The sequence below is a fragment of the Anas acuta genome, chromosome 1, assembly GCF_963932015.1.
Source record: "Anas acuta chromosome 1, bAnaAcu1.1, whole genome shotgun sequence".
NCBI lineage: Eukaryota > Metazoa > Chordata > Aves > Anseriformes > Anatidae > Anas > Anas acuta.
The window spans coordinates 156393441-156411355 of NC_088979.1; the positions used below are offsets into that span (position 1 = coordinate 156393441).

At 37.7% G+C, this 17915-nt stretch overlaps 1 long non-coding RNA gene across 6 annotated transcripts in view; it reads left to right on the forward strand.

The window, feature by feature from the left end:
• The first annotated feature begins 360 nt into the window (after positions 1-360).
• The window catches only part of LOC137848656 (uncharacterized), a 99388-nt gene continuing 81833 nt past the window's right edge, over positions 361-17915 (forward strand). The window contains exons 1-5 of one of the 6 annotated variants that reach the window (XR_011091471.1): positions 373-921; positions 4467-4550; positions 8948-9107; positions 11909-11950; positions 12053-14363. This is a non-coding gene — a long non-coding RNA (uncharacterized lncRNA). Of the gene's footprint in view, positions 922-1029; positions 1230-1301; positions 2748-4466; positions 4551-8947; positions 9108-11908; positions 11951-12052; positions 14364-15429; positions 15544-15577; positions 15733-17915 lie in introns of those variants that run through there. The other 5 variants (XR_011091469.1, XR_011091467.1, XR_011091465.1 and 2 more) reach the window with 5 other exon arrangements.

Here is a 17915-nt window from a genome sequence, read left to right on the forward strand (position 1 = left end):
TTTTTTTTTTTTTTTAAAGCAGTTACACAATGAATATTCTGATGCCTGGTGAACTCTGTGCCTGGTCTATCTTTCTGGCATTCAAAGCATAAGAAATTATAAGTGCTTCTGGTAAACTAATGAAATTAGTGCTGGTGCTTGACATCTTTATTGTTTTTAACTTATCACTTCACAAATCATTTTACAGAAGAGTGCAAACAACAAAAATAGCGTATTCATTTACTAAAATATCCTGATATGTACCGTAGATACTGAATTTTACAGATAAAATGAGCCAAGCTGTGGCTGTATATTCACTTAACGTTTGTTAGGGCAGAGTAAAACCAACAGTTTACTCAACCTATCAACCACAATGACAAAACTGGATTATGCCTAATAAGAGTAATTCATATATATATATACATATACATACATACATATATATTTTGCCCTTGCCAAAATTGACATGATTTGAAAAAAACTTTTGGTCTTTAAAGTGCAATCACATGCACTAGGAAAAATCACTCACTAATATGTAGATGACTAGAAATACATTTTCTTCATTCCTACTGCATGCATTTCTGCATTTAACATGTGGAAGTACTATCTCTTATGTTGTTGATAACAAAACAATGCTGTAAGAGAATTATTTGTATTATTATTTTTTTTTAAAGAGAGAGAATATATCCCAGACTTAGATTTCCTTCCTGTTATTTTCCTAAATGCTTCTCCCCCCTCCTTTTTAGAAATGTACAATGAGCCTTTTAAAAAGTGGAGTTGCTTTCAGAATTGCTATCGTCATCCAGATCAATTTGGAACAAAGTCCGGCCTCCCGATCTATTTTAATTTCAATGTACACACTCTGCTGGCTGGCTGCCAGCATGGAGCTCAGGAAATGATAAATACCCATTTAGTCACAGACGCACAGACTTCCCTGGTATGGTAGGTTGGGGCTGCTTTAATATCCCCAAACTTACTGCAAATTTACACATTCATTAACGTCACTCGGAGTGATATTTATATGCTGGGGGTGGAGGGGTGGGGGGGCAGGGAAGGACATAACTTACACATGCTCTTCAGGAGGACTGAAGCTCTGAGTCTTGTTTGCCTGCCCTGAGATGATAGCCTTCCACATCAACTAACTGTACATAACATGAATAGAAAATTAGGTTGGACTAATCTAATTTGAAAGAAGCTGCCCACAGCCAGATACTGTGAATCCCAAACAAACTTCTTAGGAACTGGTTATGGTAAATATTTGACATGCTCATTAAATATTGAATGCAATTCTCTATAAAGTACAGCACAATATGCAAGGAAAATAACCTGTATGTATTGTCTTGTTTGCTTTATTATTATTATTATTATTTCTTCCTGAGTTGCTGGGGAGATTTTGTTTTTCTGTGTTCATCTGGGATATTTCCAGAAAAGGGATGAGACTGGAAGATTTTTATATATAGTTAAATATCATGCCCTCTCTCCAATTATTTGAGAACTGGATGTTTTGCAGAAGCTGAATCTGAAGTTAGGGTAAATACTTTCCAATATGGTTTGATTTTTTGGTTGCTTTTCTTGCTGGCATGTTACATAATTTAGTGCTATTAAAAACATCAGATTATTACCTTGTATAAAAGTTAGTAGCATGCAATGCAAGCAACCCCAACAACTAATACAAGGTTAATGAAGAATAAAAAAAATATAAATCCATTTATGTTAATAAGTAATTGAAAGACCAATTATTTAGTTAAAAAGTAATTATGGATGTTTAACTAATTATGTAGGCAAGAAAGGTCCCCGTAATTAACTTATAGTATTGTAAAATATCTGATCTACTGCGACCCATGTTAAAAACACATTCTTGTTTTCATCAGCACTAAGCACAAACATATGTTTTGTATATAGGGATGATGTATGGGCTGGCTTCTTTGGTGTCCTGTTTCTTATTGGTTTACTAAACAAGGGACTGCTGTGACTCTTGTAACAGTTTCTGAGTCCTCTGGTCCCATATTAATGCAGGTGTTAACAGACTGTTATGTGGTCATCCATTATACAGGGATTAATGAAGTTTTGCTCCTTTTCCCCTGTCTAGCACAGTCCTCTTCCACATGCCTGTTGTGGCATCCATATAGAACCTCTTTACAATACTTGCCCTAGAGAGAAAGAATTTCTTGAGGGAAAGCTGAGTGGTATTTCTACACCATTTACATTTGAGGTTTGTCTCATCAATAGCTGAGTGAGCCAGAAAAAAGGGGAGGGGAGGGAGGTCTTTGTCTCTGATGCTATATGAAGTTTCTGTCAGTGAGATTCCTCACTGCTGTCTACACACATGGGTACAAAAATTAAAAACCAAAACTAAACAACAACAACAAAACCACCAAGCACACTATCTATATGAAGCATACACGTATCTCTGCCTTTATTTTTGTCAAGATTTCACATGGCTGCTGTCTTTTTAAAGGTACTGTGCAAGAAATGCTTTAGGCCGCAGCCTCCCTCAGCCACTACCATTTTAACCAAGCTAGCAAAGCAATGATCACATTGCCTTGCAACACTCTGAGTTTGGGCTATGTGGTGTACTTCCCTGGCAAGAGGGAGCAAATGTGCTGAATGGTGGTATCTCCATTGTCTCACAGTTAGTTACAAGGTCATGATTAAAAGAGACACAGGATCAGACAGGGTTCACAACTTGCTCTGACTCAGTGCTGACTGCATTAAGAAATCTGTGGTGGGATCATTTCACTTGGAGGTCTATGCTGCAATGTTTGCAGGTGAGCTGGTTACTCTCAGTTTTCTTTATTTTCATTGGGAGAAACGACATTTCTAGAACACAATTTACAGGGTTTGCTTTAGACAATATGGCCTGAATCAGCTTAAAAGTGCCTTAATCTATTGAGGAGAGACCAGAAGGATTTGTTTGGACAGATACTTCTACATTATAGACATGTAAAGTCAGTGACATGAAATGTCACAATTAAAATGTTTAACTAGATGTTTATACTAGATAGTAGAGAAATTTTATTTTCAAAAATCTTAATAAGACATTGCTAAAATGGAGTTGCTTTTCACAGAGTATTTACTAACATTATGACTCTGATCATGATGTGGCAGAAAAGCAATTTAGCTTAGAAATAAGTTCCTAAAGTTTTAACCAATGAATACAGGCTTTATAAGCATTTGGAAATTAAATTACTTGAGAATACAGTCAAAATTTTTAGAGAGACCAAAAGTAAAGAAGGAATCCCTGGTAAGTGTTCTTTTTCATGTTTTTCATGTTTCTGTTGAGCCAAGAAAATAATACAAAACAAACAAACAAACAAAAACCACCAACAACAAACAACAGCAACAAAAAACTTTAGAATTGCTCAGGATATGACTTTGTTAGAAAACTGACTTAATAATTAGTATTAATGAGTGCTAAATTTACATCTCACTTTCTTCTGCATAAAATATCCTTTTAGTATTTCATACACTGATATAGAAGAAAGAATCTAATTAGAAACAGGTGTTAAATTAGGCCATCCTTATCTCTAGCTCCATCTTATTCTTAAGATCTAAAAGCATTAACTAGTTTCAAGTGTCCAAATTCACCTGCCAAACGTGAAAAAAGTTTCATATATAATTTTTTAACTTTTCTGCAAATCAAAAAGTATGGATGGACCTAAGCCTTCTCTGGAGAGGGCTGAGTAGCTATGTGACCACAGCCATGTCACTGGACATGAGATGTTATGCTTGTCAAATCTGATAACAACACGTGGGGGTTACTGCAGCTTGGACTTTAGCTTGTGCCTAAACATTTTGTGTGTGAATAATTGCTAATTGAGATGCACTGTAAAAATTAACTTGCAATCATAATGACAGGAAAAAATGTGCATATGCTTTGTGGAGTAGCTGTATTTCATAATAAATTAATATTGAAAATGTTTCACTAAGCTATATTTTCTCATTCCAACACATGCCAATTTTTTTGTCTTCTTATAATAGATAATCACAAGGGCACAGTGTATTGACAAACATTACCATTAGAGAATGAGAGATGAAAGAAAAGTTCTTCTTATCTCAGTGAAAGGAAATGTGTTTTGGAAATGGAGTAGCTGAGATGCAATAAATTAAGTTTAGCACTCACTTGTATCTATACAGGGATGTTTGTGCTTTCCTAGTATTGGTCTGTGAGTCATTGCACTCTTTATCTAGTAATATGGTTAAATTCCAGGGTTATCTTGGATTTTTTTTTCTTCCTCTTCAATGGAGACATGAAGATTTCCTTGAATGCAATATTCTACAAGGTCAGCAATATGTTGTTTTCTTTCAGTGATCACGGAAGGAAAACATTCCTGGCCTTTAAAAATATGTATTGTCTATTGCTGTATCTGCAAAAGAAGCATAATGAAATCTGTGTGAATTAGAAAAGTTGTTTGTTTTGTATCAAAGCTATTTAAAACAAAAGGTGAGTTAATAATAACTTTTTTTTTTCTTTTCAAAATGTACAGAAGTGCCTGTGAAATAGAAAACACTGTTCAATACTGGTACTTAGAGGAAGATGACTTCAATTTATACTTCGGTCACCAGTAGAGGTAACATATATAAAGGTTATCTTAATGACTTTTAGTATGCATCTCTATCATAGTATGCATAAAAATACACTATGTTTTTCCGCCCCCTCTTTATTCTGCTGAGAGAGCCTGGTAAAATTCTGGCTAAGTTGTACAAACAAATATAATTCAGTAATGCTAATTCTAATTTAAAACATGGCTGGCAGTTCATCTGCTTACTGAATGTCAGGATAAGTTTTCCATGAACATTTCATTTGCTGAGGTTAAATTCCAAATATGCTTGCAGAAGGTGAACTGTAGGCTTGTATACTAATGTGCATATAGGTTGTTTGCTTAAATGTTATACACATCTGGTGTTTTGGTGATGTGAACAAAACTCTGCTAACACTCAGTACCAATAATAAATAACTTTTCTGAAGTATCTGGCTGTTTCCCAGGTATAAATTACAGAAACAAAGTCTAACATTTTCCCCAATTGTTTTTGAGTTTGTAATTAATTCCATATGAGAAGAACAGCTTGGTGGATTGGAGTGAATAAAGTGGTAATAAAAATAACTCTAATTTCCCGGCCAGTCACTGCTTTCATTCCTTTGTGCACCAGTGGTCATTCCAGAGGTCTTTGCCAGATCTGCAGCCATGTCCCCTGGGGCTTTGGTCTTGATGTGTCTTTCAAATAAGCAGGATAGAAGATGTGAACAAGCTAACCAGTTACACAGAATGAAGTAAAGCTTCAGAAGGAGACCACAAAAACTTGTTATTCTTCTTGCACCTTGGTATCTTGTTTTAACTATGTACCATGGAATAAGACATAGATATGTGTGTTTCAAGTGAGGTAGAGCTTAATTCCCATCCTTACTTATTTTGGGAATGTTTCTGACTAAACTGTGAGCTTGATTAAAATGTTAATTCTGCTGTATCTCCTGTTAAAGTTATCTTAAACATTCCCATTGCCTCAATGAAGTTGAAATCAAGCTTATAGATTGGCACCTCAAAGAAAAATGTGGGCACTACAAGAAAATGATGTGGGTGAATCAGTAGGTGTCAGATCGCTGAGTCCATAATGAATAATTACCTCAGCATAATTATGTGTGCTGTTTTTCATACAAGATGTAAAACTGAGGTCCTTTTGTCTCTTAGTAATTAAAAACACATCTCTCATGCAATTTCACATTACAAAAGAGTCTCTCTGTTAGAGAACATGGTCTGCTAGTGGTATCCAAGGTTGGATAAGGAACTATTATACTGATAATTAGCATTGGCTGCCCTGTATAATTTTTAGTTCCAGCAGCTCAGATACTCATTTTTGCATTTTAATTTCAGCTTATGCACATATTTTGTAGAAGTAGCTCATATGTTTTACTTTCTTTGACTCTCTTTGTAGTTACATTTATATGAATAGGTTAGTTTTGACACTCCTCCTAGGTCAGCATTGATATAGCCTTGGGTTCAAAAATGCTGGATTTCAAAAGCAACTGGATGCACACATGGGATAAAAATACCTAAAGAAATGTTAAACACAAAAACATAACTTTTGGTTCAGGATATCTCTGAGTTACAAACTGATAAAAATTGGAAGAATATTCTTGAGACATATCCTCGATTGCTTGCTGTTCTTAAACTCTTTCCTCAAAATCTGCTGTTGACAATTGTCAAGACAAGATCTGGAGCTATACACATTTTTGGTTTTATCCACAATGGCCATACATAGGTTCCTATGTAAGATAACAGCTGAAAATAAATGTCCCATCGTCAGGATATCATAACAAATCAAAGAAATAAACTTGGTTTTCAAAAAATTCTGAAAGTTCAATCAGGTTATATTCTCTTGAAGAAATGTTATAGGGGAAATATTTTTTTTTTCCATTGAAACATTTCTGTTCTATTATGTTTTTATGTTATGGGCATCTCTTATCAAGATGGCTTGTACTTTCTGCAAGTTTCGGCTTTTTTTTTTTTTTTTTTTTTGAAATGACTCTTTTGCCTGCCCTTGGAGCTATTATGGTTAATTAGATGTAGGATACTAATTTCTCATGTACCATCCAAATTCTTCAGAATATCCTCTTGGATATGTTAGGTGCCAATACAATTATTTTGAGTGGAAGATCCATGAGAGAGGTGAGATAAAGCTATTAGCACTTTTTTGTGCCTATCCCACAGATAATAGTTAAAAGATACTTTTTTGAAGAACAGCTAGTTTGTTGAAATAAATTTGTGTTTCTGACCTGTGGCCTAGAGCCAGATACAAGAGTTACCTCTGTACACAATGAAAAACAAGAAATTTGGGATTTTTCTAGAACTTTTTGTGTGATTATTGCATGACCACAACCAGTAATGGCTGATTTTGGCTTTATCCTTGATTTCCCATAACTACATCTGTATTGCCTCTAAGTGTGAAGATTTAAGATGAATATATATTTTTCCTAGGTAAAACTGAAGGAGGAAAGATTAGAAGACATGAAACCTCTAAGTCTGACGCCAGTTGCAGAATAGGAACTCTGAGATGAAATCTATCTGATCTCTTTATTTCTTCATACCTGAGACAAGAATGAAAAGGATAAGGTCCCTTTCATTAACCAATGTGTGGGAAGAAAAAGAAGACAGGAAATAAAGGGTGAAAAAGATGACGTTGCTTGGCCATCATAATGGCAATTATGAGACGAGAAGAAAAACACTAATTACTCTGTGACCGATATCCCAGAGAAGGAACGGCCACATGCTTTAGTAATTCAGACATCAAAATCACTTATGAGACTCATAACATGTCATGTTTGCTTTGCAACACTAATCAATGAGGTGGCTTTAAACAAAAAAACAATGACTTCTCTGTGCCGAAGCTTGACTGATCAGTGGTGAATGCAATTTTGTGCTTATCAATAACTTAAAAATCATGGAGATAGACCTGCTTTTGATTATATGTTTTAATTAAGGAAAACTTGAGGCACTAGAACTTCCACAAAATATTTTGAACTCTTTGGAAAATGCCAGCATATATATATTTAGGTCCTCATCCCACTTTCTTGGTATAATACTGAATAATGAAATAAAAAATTATGACTTTATTATATTTCAATGCATCTCCTAGGCTGGTGGAAGCACAGAATCAAATCTTGTAGTCAGGTGAGGTCTGCAGTGAGCTACACCTGGGGCTCAGGTGTACCCTCTGCTGATTGAATTGCCAGACCTGAGCTTGCCACGAGACATTGTCAAAATAAAAAGACATGTCATGTACTCAGAGAGGTATGGAATAAGACAGGTCTCAAGCAGGAGGCAGAGGTGTTTTTTTCTCTTGCACTCGCCAAGTGCATTTACACATGGAGTTCTTGGCCGCCACTTGTGTAGACTTCCCTCGGAAACATTTTCCATCTGTCATACTCACATGTGAAAGAAACCCTGGAGATTCCACCCCTATCCCTGAAATGGAGCCTCTCTTTGTCTTTACCATTTTCAGCAAGCCCTTTATTAAAGAGGTAGGGAGGAGAAGAAAAAAATAGGCAGACAAGGTACTTTCTAGCATTTCATAATAGAAGCAGCAGCCAGCCAGATCACAAATGCCTGGGATGGCAAGGAGAAAGAGATTCTATTTCACTTTGACTCCATGTTTCACCCACCAGCAATCCTCCCTTTATCTGCAGCACTCTATGCTCCATCAGCTGTGCCATCCGGGCCTACTAAGAATTAAGAGTCTCCTTATCTGTGGAGGACAGTCAAACAAAGTACAGCCAGAAATTCTTGACACTGCCTTCTACTATACTTAGAACTGCATGTAAAATGTCAGCCATCTTCTTCATAAAAGTAGAAAATTATCTTTTATTATGTTGATATTCCCTCTATTGTACTACAGCTACAATACTACAATAGTACTACAATAGAATGACTGAAAAAAACAGTCACTGAAAATATTCCCCGGGAGTATCAGTCATCATAACCCTAATCAATAATGATGCAGGGGAAATACATAGGTTTATTATGTTTCTTTTCTTCCAAATAGTAAATATTTCACAAATAAACCTCCCTTTTCCAGTGATTATGATTTTATGAGAAGATAAATTTTGTGACAATACTTTGTAATATATATAAGACTTACAATTAATAAATTGAAAATTAGTACATTAGGTGGCAAGAAAGCCAGTTGGCATTAGGGTAACTAGCTTTTGTTTGCTTGTTTGTTTGTTGAGTAAAATGAGACTTTCTTTAATAGAATTTCCTCGATTTAAATCTCTGTTTTACATACTATGTGAAAAGAAGTTGTACAGAAAAATGGAGCACAGAGCCTATTTAAAATTCTGGCTGCTCTCCCCAGTATTGACATGGAAAGTCTGAAATTTCAATTGTATTGTAGTTATATTTTGGTGATAGGGACAAATAAAATTATCTTTAAGTATAAGTATATCGGAAATAAATCTCTCTCATTTTTCCAGTGGATTTTTGGCTTTCCCTGTCTATTCTCACCTCCTGATTCTACACAAGCCACCACCCTCGAGGCACAGAAAACAATGGGATAGCACATTTTCCATGCGGACATATTGGAAAGCCACACACGAACTGGTCTTCTTCAGCTCTCCTGTGTGACGCCACACGGTAAGCCAGGATGTGGCAGGGCTGACAAGGCTTCATTATGTCTCATTATAACAGGAGGCACAATCAGCTGGTGCAGTGAAAAAAATACAGGTTTATCAAGGGTAAAGAAAACAAGTTATTCAGGGGGAAATGATCCGTAACTGCTTGTTATTAAAGCCTTTAAGAATTACTAGCATAAGAAGAAAGGAGTTGCATAAGAAATTTAACTCTCTGATTTGTTCTCAGAACAAGAGTGAGTCAGGGCATAACTATCTTGGGAGCCAAAACACACAACTGGTGAAAGTGTTCTTCAGCAGGCCTCTTAAAGGTGTTTTTACTGAGTTGAATACCATTATTGATTCATTCTGTACTGGGGAAAAAGAGGAAAAGAAAAGAAAAGAAAAGAAAAGAAAAGAAAAGAAAAGAAAAGAAAAGAAAAGAAAAGAAAAGAAAAGAAAAGAAAAGAAAAGAAAAGAAAAGAAAAGAAAAGAAAAGAAAAGAAAAGAAGAAAAGGGGAAAAAAAGAAAAGAAAAGGGAAAAAAAAGGAAGGTGGCAACTGTGTGAAAATTTCATTTTGTTTGAGAAGACAGAAGAAGGAAAATAAATTGGAAAAGTTCCTTTGAGAGCTCCCCCCTCACAAGTCCAAAAAATGAATGCAAATCTGATGATATCATTGCTAATGAAAAACATAGGCATGAGAAAGTGCTCTCAGCTTTGCCGAACCACCCCCATTGCAGAGCTCATCATTACATTCTCTTCATGCATTTTCAGATTTTTCTGTACATTAGTTTCTGCCCACTGTTATCCAGCATCCATGCTTTACTGCAGAAGAGCTGCAGTTCAGTTTTGGTGGAAAGATTCATAGTTTGCAGGGACAAGAGTGGAAAAGGTAACACAAAATGGCAAAAAGGGAAGATAAATTTTGCAGTGCCCTCTGATCTCCACGGTCTGCTGCCTACCAGCAGTGACCCCAAGCAGAGAGCAGATGAGCACACATGGATATATATTGCCAGTCTCTCTTTTCTCTCCTGCAGCCGGCTTTGCCTTGCCAGCTGTCTAACACCACAGGAAGGCATTTCTTATTCTTCAGCCTGCAGGAAGGAAGGGATGAGGGAAGGAAGAAGAGGCTACTGCCAGGATGTGAAGGCAGAGTTGTTCTGCCAGATGCTCCCCAGCTTCCCCACAACGAATGTCTTGCTGTGCCCATCCCATCTCTGGGGAGACCTTTGGCCACAGACAAACATGGACAATTAGATGGGATACATCATCCTGTGTCTGATGGACATATTGCCATGTTACTTGCTTATATCTTGTATACACAGCAACTGGTATATTAGCGCTGATCTTTCAAAACCCTGGACAGAGTGGGCCAAGACAGAGAAACTCGTATATATATGTGCACACATTTTTAAAGATGCGAAAGGTTGATGCCATCTTGCTCTGAGTGCCAGAATAATTTATTACGGTCACAGTGCTGAGGTTACATCATGTTTATATTCTAATATCCTGCTTTTAATGGCTAATAACATTCAGATTTTTTTTTCTCTGTTCCAGACATGGTTTCTATCCAAATGTAATTTTATTTGGAAAGTTTGGAACAAGAATGAGTCTTTCTTTCTTTCTTTCTTTCTTTCTTTCTTTCTTTCTTTCTTTCTTTCTTTCTTTCTTTCTTTCTTTCTTTCTTTCTTTCTTTCTTTCTTTCTTTCTTTCTTTCTTTCTTTCTTTCTTCTTTCTTTCTTTCTTTCTTTCTTTCTCCTTCCCTTCTCCCTTCCCTTCCCTTCCCTTCCCTTCCCTTCCCTTCCCTTCCCTTCCCTTCCCTTCCCTTCCCTTCCCTTCCCTTCCCTTCCCTTCCCTTCCCTTCCTTCCCTTCCCTTCCCTTCCCTTCCCTTCCTTCCCTTCCCTTCCCTTCCCTTCCCTTCCCTTCCCTTCCCTTCCCTTCCCTTCCCTTCCCTTCCCTTCCCTTCCCTTCCCCTTCCCTTCCCTTCCCTTCCCTTCCCTTCCCTTCCCTCTCCTTTCCCTTCCCTCTCCTTTCCCTCTCCTTTCCCTCTCCTTTCCCTCTCCTTTCCCTCTCCTCTCCTTCCCTCTCCTTTCCCTCTCCTTTGAACTTGAGGAAAGTGGAAAAACAAAATTGCTTTTAAGTAAAAAAAAAAAAAAAATCAGCTCTATGCTTTGGTCATGGGCTGATGAAATAAAGGATCTGAGTCAGACTAAATAATCCACCTGCTTTCTGTGGGGTTATGCCTAGGGAGAGGCACCCGCAAGTCTTCCATTATAACAGCCTCTGACCTCTGAACTTCATTTATGTACATTGAGTGCAGGACAAAAAGTATCTCTGTCAGAGAGAAAGAAAGGTGTATGGTAAGTATGAGAAAACATGGGAGATATGGGTGCAGAAGAAAAGCTTGGGACATTTCTCTGGAAAAAAAAGGGAGGCAGGACAGAAGAGTGAATTACTGGTATCTCCGATCAAAAAGACATTACTGTATTTTAGTTGTTTCTCCTCACCAATTATGGCAGTTTCATTGCCTCTGGGAAGGCCCTTGGCATAACTGCTTATTTGTTCCTGCAAATGACTTTCTGTCAGCTTGTGGTGAGTGCTTCTTGTATACCTTGACTGAGCTCTTTGCAGAGATCCTCCAGGGGCCACAGGGGTGTCATGTAGTCATGTATTTTTTTTTCAGGTTTCCAACATCACTTGCACTGACAAATCCATCAGTGAACAGAAATTAGCATTTTTTTTAACTGCTACTTGGAATGTGAATGCATTATTTCATTTATTATTTATTTTATTTTATTTTAAAAATTTATTTTATTTTTTACAGCAAAGGGGGCAGATAAGAATCCATGATACTGCTCAATCTTAAGTAAGTATGGAAAAAACTGTGTGGGACATTTCATTATTTTTCTGCAAGTACTCTGTGGGTGCCATTTTCTGCTGGTCTGCTTGTTCTTACATGATGTTACAGATGCTGCTCAGCAACGTGACTGTTTTCACCCCTGCACTATACAGTGCCTTCCTCCTGCTACTGACTCAAGTTTACTTATGGCTTTAATGACTTGGATTAAACTCTTTCTGAACATTTTCTCACTTGTATGCATGTGTTTCCCACCGTGTATGTGTGTTGTGTCATTGCTCAAATGACATAATTTGTTTCTAAAATGTTTCTCTTTTCTTGTTCAACTCGTAAGACCAGACTCAGCTATGTGCTTTCTTTGCTTATTTATCTGACTAATCTCAACCTCTACCAATTTACTCTAGCCCATATGTTATACAAATCCTTCAGCTGGCCTTTAGAACATCATGTTTGGGGTGAGGACCATATGACTGGCTTTGCTTGTGCTTGCAACCACCACCAGCAGATATCCTCTCTAGTTTCCTAGCAAATTGCCTAGGCATTGTAATTAATTTGGAGCCTATGAAGAGTGACACTTTTGTGAAATGTGATATTAGAGATTGTAAACTTATCTAATTGTTAAATCCTGCATTACATTACTGTCTTTGATGCAGGGAGAAGAAAGTTAAGTTCTTTCTGTCTTTGGAAACAGTTATTTCCAAAGACTTAATAAAATAGTTGATTTTTTTTTTTCAAGCCATTATTGCACAAGTTCAGGATATTAAATCACTTATAATTCATTTTTTAATTCAAAAATTGTGAAAGAAATTTAGTGATCAAGCAGCAGAAACTGGGACATATGGATAATTCAAATATTTCCATTTGAGTACATGGGAAAAAAGAACCAACATCACCTAACAGTCTTTTTAGATTGTTTTTAACTGTGTATGTTCAGAGTACCTTTTGTCTCTTATGCACAGTCATACAACCATATATATGGCTTACTGTGAGAAGGAACTTGCCCTTTTGAATCCTAAATGAAAGGTAAGGCAAGAGGTAGCTGCAGTGATCCCTACAGGGAAGCCATTGTACATCAAGGCATGATTGATCCACAACACAGTCTTCCTGACAGACCTGTCCTGTGCTGCACACACAGCATGGCCTTCAGGCCAGTGTTGTGCTACACAAATCTGGTGGCTGCAGGGCAAGCTCAGGTGGCTTCTTGTCAAGGAGGAGCTGCAGGCAGCTCCCATTCAGTGCTGGTGATTATTCCTCTTGCATGGCCTTGCCTTTATCTGACAGTGCTGCAAGAAGTTCTCATGAGAACATTGTTTCTGTTTGACAGTAAAAATGATGAATAGGGATGTTTTCTTGTAAGAAAAGCCTGTAATAGCTCAAATGACTACAGGTTGGAATCTGTCCTATGGATAGGTTCTGTCCTGTGTCACCATGGATGGACTAGAGTCTGTTTCGTGCTGCATCATCTGAGGCTCCTACCATCTAAAGGGTTGTAAGAATGTCTACTCTATACTTTCCTTATAGTGTTAGCTATAATAAGCATTTAGAGAGTCTGAGTGCCTTTCTTACTAGGATCGTAACAGACTGGCACTTCCTGGTGCAAAACATTAGTACAAAGAAGAATTGCTATACAGTCCTCTTGTATGCACCAAGAGAACTTTTGATACAAACATTTATTGATAGGCCCAAAATATGCCTCAGCTTTACCAGATCCTGCCATGCTGAATCTAGAAACAGAAAATTTAGGAGAGGTGACTGCTCTAGGAAACCAGAAGTGAACTGGCAAGTGGTTGAATGGAGAAGGTTCAAAAACTACAGACTAAATTGGATCAGTTTTTATGTAGGGTTAAAAGGGAAGTAGAAATGTAATGCTCCTTCAAAGATGCAAACTATTTTTGTCCAGTCTGAGAGTGACTCCTTTATGTGAGAAGCTCCACTTCAAGAAAGAGTTATTAATGAAATGTCTAACAGAGTGGCAGAGGTCCAGTTTTATTCTAATGTTACACACTAAATGAGCAAAAGTGAGGAAATGGTTATTACAAACATCACATCATTTGCAGACCCAGTGGCAAGGAAATAGAAAGTTTTTGATGCAGTGAGACACTTGCAAGACATCTTGGATTCCTGTGAAGTGCTTCAGAGAGTTGTCCTCAACATCCACAGACACCGAGGGCTAGAAAATCGCAACACAATTAACTTCAAGATACAAAATAATTTTATTTTATTTTTACTGCAAAGACTAGTTCTGCGAGGTAAACAATGCAATAAAATAATTGCTGCCCAATATTTACTGATCACCATAAATGACAGGGAAAGTGAGATTGGATGAATCCATACCATATGCTCTCAGGAGTTTTAAAAACTGAAGAAATAGGTTAACAAAGATTAAGGTTTTTGAAGATGACAAATTTAGATTAAACCAATTATTTGATAAAAGAACTGGATATCTGGCTACAGAGCCTGTTGCCTGTGTTTGCTGACTACAAACAGGCGTACATATAGAAAAGTGCCCTTCTACACTCATTATGATTCACAGCTTGGAGCTGCACCAGTGGAACACCAAACTGGACATTTGGTTTATGAAATCTAAGGCGTGCAGGAGAAAGTTGTGAAAAACAACTGTAATGTGTATTGTCACAGCATCAAGAATGGCCACCAATCTCTGTTGGAGGGTAGCCCTGCTGACAGAGGTATTACTCGTATGGTTCAGTGCAGCTCAGGAATGATTATCAGTGATCTGACTAACAGTTCGTCATAGAAGAGGATCAGAATTGTTTGTCAATGACCTTACAGGCAGCAGTAGCAGAGCACCTTCATTGTTAGGCAGTGACTTGTGCTTCAACAGTCTTTTTGGATTCAGTGTGTCTGAAGGTGTTAAGTATAGGATACCAGTTTTCACTTGTTTACCTCTCCAGAAAGGAACATATGACAAAGGAGTGTGCAGCTTCACTACAGAAAATGTCTCTGTCTCTGAGTTCATTGGGACTGACTTGAAAGGGCTGCTCTTGGAAACACCAACTGGAGATCAGCCGGTGCTGACAGCATGTGACAACTTCTCCAAGTATGAGATACAGCAGCCACACATACTTAAAAAAACCCTGACACTTAGAGTTACATTACATAGTCTTTGTTGGCCTTCTGCCATCCTTTTTGTTTTTCTTCACTGGATTATTTTAGGACTCCAGGAACCTACGTTTCCTTCTTACCAGATCTCTGTAGCTTAGTGCTGTGGCAGAGTTAGTATTTCAGAAGGTGGGAGAGCAGCTAAAGTACAGTCAGGAGATCACTGACAAAAAGAATGTATCGATACTGAAAAGATAATAATGATGTGAACATTCAGGATATAGAATAGATGTGGCTAAACAGACAGAGAAAAGCAGAGGAAAAAACATCATAAAATACTCATTTTAATGTTCTTTTACATATCTAACGTGGTTGTTATGGATCCAGAAGTTTATTGGTACAGAAAAACACAGTCTGCTCTTTTGCAGTGTATCAAAACCTAGTATGGAAATACCCTAGAAGTGAGAAGGGCCAATAAAAAGAAATCTCAGTGGCTGGAGGGACATGGAAGAAAATCTAGAAATATTTGGTAAGTTCTACATATCCTAATATGTTTTGTTGCATTGGTTGTAACAGCAATTTGCAGCAGAGAAGGAGTTGCCACCTGAACCTCACTCACTGCAGTCTCTGCGTACCCAGAGGATAGGCTGGACTCTGCAAACCAGAGACCTGTGACCCTAATAATACAGATGCAAATTTGAATGGTGACTTTGAGGCTGAATTTAAGGCTTGAGCTTGTACACTGTTTAGGAATGCTATATAAATGGATGAGCATGTGTATTCCTAGGGGGTTAAAACAGGGATAAATGCTTACTAAATCTGGCTTGAAGAAAGTAGTTGCAAGGCTCAATACAGATAACACAAATAAGTAGTAATAGTTTTAAGTTCTGTGTGATTTTGTGTTGACATATCTTCTAAGTTATGATCTGCCTGAATGTGTTGGCAGCAGTATTTGTGTTATCACTTTAAATCAACTGATTCCCATTTATGAATTTACCTCCATGATACAGTGCCATCCTTCAAATGGTTACAAGACTGTATTGTATACAGTAACTGTGTATATGGGTATGTATTTCTTCCCTTAAATTTACTTCAATAACTAATTGATGCTCTTTTTGGAAAGCAGAATATAAGGTGTGTTGCATTCAGTTGTTCACTCCTAATTTTTGCATGAGGATACAGCTCTCAGAACTCCTATCAGCATATTTGATATTAAAATAACCTTTTCAGACAAAAGCTGCACTGGTACAGATTAAATTGCAGGGAATGGTGTGTCCCTTCCCATTTCTCTTTGTGAGCCATGTACATGTAAATATTTCCTCAGATAATTTTGATTTAAAAAAAAATATTGCTGAGTTTCCTTGAGTGGAAATGTCCCACCAACAATCCCGGAGGATTCTCACTCAGCAGGCAGAGCAGGCTTGTAGAGAAGCAGAAGTTGTTCTCTTCTTGTAACGTGGTTTCTGATGATGATGATTTTCTAGTCAGGATGTTGTTTCTTTTTCATTCCTTTTGTTGAATGTTTCACGATAGACAAGAGTAATTCCTGGTAAATGGAAGAGTGCAGCACCTGGCTACAGCAGAGGCTTTGAAATGGTCAAAAAGTCTTCCTTCTTTTTCATAGAGGTTATATTAGCTGTCAGGACAAACACAAACCCTTGGGAATCAGCAGAGTTCAAGGAATCGTGGCCACCTTGTGCACAGAAACAGTGTACCAGGCCAAAGTCTCCTGAAGGCAATGGAGCCAACAACAGCTTGCAGGTCTGTAGAATGAGCTCCGGAGATGGATGCCAGAAACATCTAATTGCCTTCTGGAGATTACAAGGGCAGCAAAAGAGGCGTAGTGTCTTAGAAAACCACCTGAAGTCTTAAGCATAATTGGGTTCAGTTTGAGAATCTGGCTAGATTATTTTCTTGAATTATTTATTCTTCTATCACTTTGAGAAAAAACAAGAAGAGTGACTCAATCCCCTAGCATCTTACATCTGTCTTAGTCATTGTCAATCACAAAAAAAGTTACAGTCTGGTTCTCATGTTGAATTGAAACACTTCCTGAGAGAATGGGCATACTTGATGCAATGCTGAGTCACTCTCAGCTGCTCACCATTATTAGGTATTCAGCATTGCTAAATTGATACAATTAATTTTCCTGAAGTCCCATAAAAGCCTTTTTATCCTCCTGACACTATTATTTCTTTTCTTTTTATTACACTAGTCAGTGTGGTGCTAAAACAAAAACAAGCCAGCTTTTTCTCTTGCTTTTATATTTGAGACTCGGAGAGCATTTTTTTTTAACTCTCATTTTTGTTGGTTTGTGAATCACTACATCTTTCAGAATATGAGTCTGTAGAACGTCATGCTCTTAGGTATAAAGTGAAAGAAAAAAAAAACAACAACAAAAAACCACAGAATTACACTTCATCTGTCATCTTCTGAGAAAGTCACAGAAAAAAGTCACTGGAGAGGCTGACCTACATACCACACAGTGTCCCTTAAACAAAACAGAGTTGGAATACTTTCAGTGCATTACCAAGGCAGATATAACCATTGAAGATAGGACACATAGAAGTAGCCCAGAAGGCTTTCTATTTAACATTTCATTCTTCAGTTCACTGGACCAATAACAAGTGTTCAAAATTTACTATCTACTCCTTTTCCCTTCCCTTCCCTTCCCTTCCCTTCCCTTCCCTTCCCTTCCTTCCCTTCCTTCCCTTCCCTTCCTTCCCTTCCCTTCCCTTCCCTTCCCTTCCCTTCCCTTCCCTTCCTTCCCTTCCCTTCCCTTCCCTTCCCTTCCCTTCCCTTCCCTTCCCTTCCCTTCCCTTCCCTTCCCTTCCCTTCCTTCCCTTCCCTTCCCTTCCCTTCCCTTCCCTTCCCTTCCCTTCCCTTCCCTTCCCTTCCCTTCCCTCCCCTCCCC